We start from the raw sequence: 7253 nt of genomic DNA on the forward strand, positions 1-7253 counted from the left end.
CTGTTGTTGAACTTCTCTGCCTGCTTGTAAAAGTGACTTTCTGTTTTGAAACCTGCCCACATAGTCATGGATGATTGATCCAAGGATAAGCCCTTGACCCAAGATGAACCTTCCTTATGAATATGGAATTAGGGCTGTGAAAGTTCATCTTCTCATTGGGCAGCTAGATCTATAAGATATAAATCTGAAAATATGATTTGGGGACCTTTCGCCTACCAGGAGGACCTAAGAAACTGTGAAAGCACATCTGAAAAATAAATAAAGTAGAAAGGAAAAGAAACAGAGAGAGAGAGACCTCATGACCTTGCATTCACTGTTTCTAGTACCTTCCTGAGATCTTGTCCTTGGATTGAATTCTTTCCTGCTTAAACTAGCTAGAATTGGTTTCTGTTACTTGAAACCAAGGGAGTCCTACCCACCCCTCCTTCCCCTACCCCTGCAAAATAAAGTTTAACACACATGAAGAATATTTTTTGTTAGCTATTGCATTTTTTAGTAACTATAGAAAGAATACAAAACTTTCTCTCCCTTGAAAGAAAACTCAAGTTCACACTTCTCAAATTACTTCCTGAGACAAGTTAACATTGGTGGGTAGTATACTCATTTGCCAGTGTAAATATCCAGTTCTTTTTGAGTTTTTGAGTATTTCATATATATATATATATATATACACACACACACACATTCATATTGGGAAGCATTCTTGCAAGCAGCAATGAATTTGTTTTCCAGTTCAGAAGAAAATGATAGGGTGGTAAAAAGCACTACGCTTACGTTCTACTTTTAAAATGCACCAAGGATCAAAGAAATGTGTATCTTATGGCCCTCACTCTGAATACGTAAGAAAACCCTTGTCTTCTATTTTAGTTGATTGTTTTACCTTTCCAAGTTCACAGATAAAATGTGGCTAATTACACCAACTTGGTTGGCACTGTTTTCTAAGGAATTAACTTTGGAGTTAAAAGTGAAAGATCAACTTGTTTTTATAGGGGGAAAATTGTGCATTTAAACTAAAAAGAAAAACTGAGTCCCTAATCAATGCAACAGCTACAATTTACAAAACTTCCCTTTTCTCTCAGTTCAGGAAGAAAACAGTGAGAATGTCATTGCACTGAGGCTTTGCAGCATACTGATTTTGCGAAACCTCTCTCGCTTCTATGACCATTTATTGCTCTCTTACCAGATGCCAGATCCAGAACCAAGCACTAAATCCACACTTTCAAAGCTCATACCTCTATGAGGTAATGTATCATCCTGTTATGGGGAGGCTTTGCGAGATAAAGTCATTTTCCTCATTTATTTCCCATGGTTTTTGAGCTTAATAATGAATCACCAATTACTTCTAGCACTTGCCTTTTCATAAAATTCCATTTCTCTTGGGCATTCACCAAACTTCCAATTTGACAAATGCACATTGACAATTATCAGAGGCGTTTCCAAAGCAGACAACTAAATAGATGAGAAGTGAGTGGGTGTGGCTAGAAGTAGGTGCGGTTTGACTCCCACAAAGATGACTGGGTTTCCCCCGCCTACCTCTTTCCCTATTTAGATGTGGGAACTCTATTATAGTGTCTTTTGGCCTCAGTTTTCTCATCTGTAAAATGGTCCCTCCAGACTAGTAGACTTTGAAGGCCAGCTCCAGCCTTCAGTAACCAAAGTTAGAAGGAAAAAGTGGGCAGAAGCCTGAGTGTGATGTCCAGGGTTAATTGCTTGGCTATATTGTGTTGCCAGAGTTTCCAGAGCAGTTAGCAGTTCCACAAATGTAAGTAACTGTGTGATCACCCTGGATTCTTTTTCAACTTGGGCCCTTCTAGTCTGTAATTAAATTCTCTTTGGCAGTTTACCAGACCCAGGCGCATTGCCAACTTTCCCAGCAACTTTCTTGGAAAGCTCTGAAGGCAAATTCTGTTCCTGTTGTTTTGGAGTGAGCTAGGGCTGAAACAGGGTATACAGCTCCCTAAGTGTGGGCTGCAGCATCGTCAAAAATTCAAGGTGAACTTTAACCCCTTAAGAGAAGAACCAGGTGAAAAAAGCACAAGTAGGTTGAAGGCTTTTGTTTTGGTTCTCAAACCTAGACACACACATCAGACCTTCCTCGGAAGCTGTGAAACCATTGTAATACCCACGTCCCAAACGGACCAGTTATCCAAATCTCTAGGGGTGGATGCATGTTAAAAAGCTCCTCAATATGACTAAGGGCCATTCCAAGTTGAGGACATTTTTGGGGAGAAAACCACCTGCTATGAGATCAACAAATCCATTCAGCCAAATTACAATGAAGCTTGGAAGGCTCACCCGTGTCCAGAAATCTTGCAGTCAGTGCGAGGAATCTGGCGGAGGGATCTAACGGCAAAGAAGGTTTTCTAGAAAGTTGCGTGCATCCTAGGAAACAGGAACAGTGTGGTCACAGCAGCAGCAGGCCTGGGGAAAGGCTGGGAGAGAACATTCTGGGAATAGAGAATGAGGGGTGGACTTTGGGCCTGTGTGGGGAGGAGTTTGGAGCTGGATTAGGGTATTTGAGAGCTAGAAAGAGGAACGGAGAGGCCTCTGCAGCCAGAATTGGGCCCTGGAAGCTGGGAAATTCCAGCATGAGTGGAGGGAGAGGGACCACATCTGGAGCTAGGTGTGGGAAGAAGACTGTAGGATGGAAATTGATCTTGGAAAAAAGCAGGGCGGGAAAGGGAGGATGCAAAAACTAAGCCTTTTAAAATTGCTGGTGACAAGCAGAATTAAGGTCGAAAGATAGGCAGCAAGGAAGCAAAGAGCAAGAAGGAAATGTACCGATGGTGCAGAGGTATTGCTTTGCTGTGAATTTCAGGAAACCAGGGACATGCACGCAGCCCTCTGGGCAGCCAAGCACAGTGGCGGGAAGATGGACGAAATAAAAAATCCAGGAAACTCAGGTTGCCTTTGTCAGGAGGGTTTGGTAGCTTCTTGGGAGTCTTCATCAACCAGACAGATTTGTATTTCCACAACTAGAGCAGTTAATTCTGAGTATGATATTCACAGCTTTGATCTGAGACAATATTCTTACCTGCGTCAAGGCACTTTTGTTCGACCTGTGTAAACACCAATTTTTCTACCTTTACAGCGTGTGAAGTCTAGTTTTTCTACCTGTTATTAGGGAAATGCTGGGTGGTTTGGTGACATCATCCTTTCAAGGTGTCTATAAGTTATTACATAATAAACTTTTCTTTAAAGCTTTGTAGTTTTTGGCTCCATAATTATTCTAGGTTTCAACTCAGCTTTTAATGAGACTGTCCAAGAAGGATCGCTGGTAGCTGGTACTTTCTCACGTGGTAAAGAAAGCAAGCCCCCAAAGAGAGTGTTAAACCTCAGATATTTCCTCAGGGGTAACCTTCAGGCCCTGAACTACTGTGTCATATTCACAAAACATTGTGGATTTCTCAATATCAAAACTCTTGAAATCATATGGCCAAAAAAAATCTGACTCCAAACCATAGGGACTTTCTGACCCAGGGGCAGAATTTTCCTAACCAGCATTTAGTCATTTCATACTTAGCTACCGAACAAAAAAAATTTTTTTATTACTAATGTTTTTCTTTAAGTATTACCTTCTTAATACAACTAACTCCACATTGGATTAATGTATAGACATTACATAGCCATATCAAGTTCCTCGTGCATGTACCCGTGTTATAGACAATTGATAATAATTGCTTGGCAATGTGTTATTTAAAAGCTTTGTTAGGAGAAGATAATGAGAATTGCCTTGCATTCCCATTGGTTAAGAGGAAAATCCGTTCCAAAATATTAATTGTGACAGCTAATATTTATTGTGTGCTTCCAAGGAATAAGCATTTGAAAGTACTTTACATCTTATTTCAGTTATTTCTTATATCCAACTTCTAAAAGAACTGCTATTTTTTCCCTGTTTATCCCTGATAAATTTTGAGGTACCAAGAAATTAGAAAAATTGCTCAGGCTAAAAGAGTGTAAATGGTGTAAAAAAAGTTTTGAACCCAAGTAATATAACTCTAGTACTGTGCCCATAGACTCTGATTATACCACCTTCTACTGGAGAATTCTTCAGCAGATGTATACGATGGAATATTAGTCAGCCATAAAAAGAAATGAAACTGAGTTATTTGTAGTGAGGTGGATGTACCTAGAGACTGCCCTACAGAGTGAAGTAAGTCAGAAAGAGAAAAACAAATACCGTATGCTAACACATATATATGGAATCTAAAAAAAAAATGGTTCTGAAGAACCTAGGGGCAGGACAGGAATAAAGACACAGACATAGAGAATGGACTTGAGGACATGGGGAGGGGGAAGGGTAAGCTGGGATGAAGTGAGAGAGTGGCATAGACATATATATACACTACCAAATGTAAAATAGATAGCTAGTGGGAAGCAGCCGCATAGCACAGGGAGATCAGCTCAGTGCTTTGTATCCACCTAGAGGGGTGGAATAGGGAGGGTGGGAGGGAGATGCAAGAGGAAGGAGATATGGGGATGTATATATATGTATAGGTGATTCACTTTGTTATACAGCAGAAACTAACACACCATTGTAAAGCAATTATACTCCAATAAAGATGTTAAAAAAAAAAAAAGAAATCCTGGTATTTCTGGAACAGATATATTGTGTTGTAGCAAAAACATCTACCACCTATCATTTTTTGAGGATTATTTGGAGTTTTACACAAATTATCTCATTTAATCCTTAATAAGAGCTTTTTGAATTTGGTATAATTACACCCATTTAACTATGGTTCAGTGGTATTTTTTTCAAGGGTAGTACAAAGAACTCCCATACAGTCTTCAAACAATCTCCTGAAATAGTAACACTTATTACATTATCTACCATTCTCTTTTTCTCTTCAATAACTACAGTAGGAATAAAACCAGGAAATTAACGTTAATACACTAATATTATCATATTCAAATTGCCTGATAATGTTCTTTATAGCAGAAGAAAATATATTGTCTGTAGTTGCCATGCTGTTTTAAGCTCCTTCAACATAGTCATTCCACAGTTTTCCACGACTTTAACACTTTAGAACAGTGTGGTCTAGTCTTTGCTAGAATGTTGTTTAATGTAAGTTTGTCTGATGTTTCCTTAGGACTATGTTCAAATTATGCATTTTTGCCTGAAAGGTCCAATGGTCATTTGTAGCACAATTAAAGTTACACAGCTAATTAAATTTGAGGCCAGGATTTGAATTTGAGTGAGAATCCAAAAGCTACATTCTCGATCTCCATTTATAACATCATGAATAATTACAGAATTTCTCATACAACCTCTTTAACAAAGGATAATGACCTCTATAAATATCACAAAGATTTACTCTTGCATCTGCCATATTATAAAATGTGAAAGCAGGAAAATCAAATGGTATGATGGTATAGAACCTATTACAGGAAGTACACGTTTATTATCTGACTTGGGGAATGCTATTCAAAAATTTGGATTAATATAAAACTTTACTGTATTCTGTATGTCTTGGATTATCAATTTTATGGTTCCGTACTTTACTTGCTTATTTGGCTTCTGTCTTCTTTTCTTATCCTAAAAAATTGTTACATGATAGAAAATGTCAGTGTAATTCTATAGTACTTCAATATACACTAGTCATTTTCTAAAAAACATAATATAAACATTATAAATAAACTGCACCACATTCCAGAAATTCAACTCCTAAAAGCTTTGTACACAGGTAATGATTTCTATATAATATCCTGCTCTTTTAATTATTTCAATATCCAACACGTTAGAAAAGTCGATAAAAAAATAGTAGCATAGTCAATACTAAAAAACAAACTTCCCTATTTCCAAAACACTATACATCTTGGGCTAATTTTTCTAACATCATTACTATGTTGTAAATTTAAGCAATACTCAATACTCAATTATCACTAACATTTTGGTCATGAGTATCTTTAAAAGCAAACAAGTTCTACAAATAAAAATTTAAATTTCCTGGCTACCCTTTATTTTAAACTTTCAGTTTATATACTCTCTCAAAATCATGATTAACTTGATTTCTATTAGTAAAAGTAAAAAGTCCCTGAAAACAAACATAGCTTCTCAATATAAATTGGTATTACATCTAAGAACACAAATAATTAAATGGTGTACTTCTATTAACTTAATAGTACTGTGTCTCAGATATCACCATACACTTTCAGAACCAAAGTCCTAGAAAATCCATGGCCCATTGAGAAGAAGTAATGACTGATACACAAGGACAAGTGACTAGTTTATTTAATCCAGTGTTTTCAAGGATGTGGGTTTAGCTTATTAGTAGGTCATGACCAGTGTTTTAAAAAAACAAAACAATGGAGAATTTCTCAATATGTCATATGGTAAATGTAAATATTAATATGTGAAACTTTTGTTTTAGTATGTGTGCATCTTTTGTATAGTGTGTGGAAAGGAAAAATAGTTTATTTACTGTGACACAACCAAAGAAAGCTTGGAAGCCACTGGTTTAATCAGAATTCAAATCAACTCATTTTTCACTGTTATTCCTATAGGTAACAAATGTGATGTATTTCATTCTTTATTAATTTTCTTTTGTCTTGCCTGTTCTTGACATTTCTAGGGCCTTTTTCACAGCCCTTACCTACCCTCCCCCAGCAATTCACACAGATAAACACTTCACCTAGAAATGTTCCTCACCTTCCACTCCAGCTTTCTCATAAAAATTAAAGCAGTTTCAGCCAGCATACCAGGTAGATCCATACTGTAGATGTTAAGAGTTCTCTTCTTCCCATTGGCAATAATCTTTAGTCTCTTCTTAACTGATGAAATTTGCCTCAACAAAATGTCAATTTGTCTAATTTGCTCACCCTTATATACTGAGTTCCTACCCCATGGTATGGGTTCTGTAAGTATTTATTAAATAAATAACTGAATGAGTTATTCATTTAACTCCCACAGACCTATGTGTGAGAGTGATCCTATCTACCAGTACACAGTGGCCTTTCTAAAACACCCCTCCCTACCAGACTGTTTAATCTGATTCTCACAGGACTCTTAAAGCATCCTCCCCTAGATTACACAATTAAAGGGGTAAGGGAGATAGAGGACTCTTCTTTTTTTTTTTGTCTTTATCCTTTTTTTTTTTAAAACATCTTTATTGAAGTATAATTGCTTTACGGTGGTGTGTTAGTTTCTGCTTTATAACAAAGTGAATCAGCTATACATATATATACATCCCCATATCTCCTCCCTCTTGCGTGTCCCTCCCACCCTCCCTATTCCACCCCTCTAGGTGGACGCA

This window comes from Neophocaena asiaeorientalis, unplaced genomic scaffold, assembly GCF_003031525.2.
Source record: "Neophocaena asiaeorientalis asiaeorientalis breed wild unplaced genomic scaffold, Neophocaena_asiaeorientalis_V1.1 scaffold249, whole genome shotgun sequence".
Classification (NCBI taxonomy): Eukaryota; Metazoa; Chordata; class Mammalia; order Artiodactyla; family Phocoenidae; genus Neophocaena; species Neophocaena asiaeorientalis.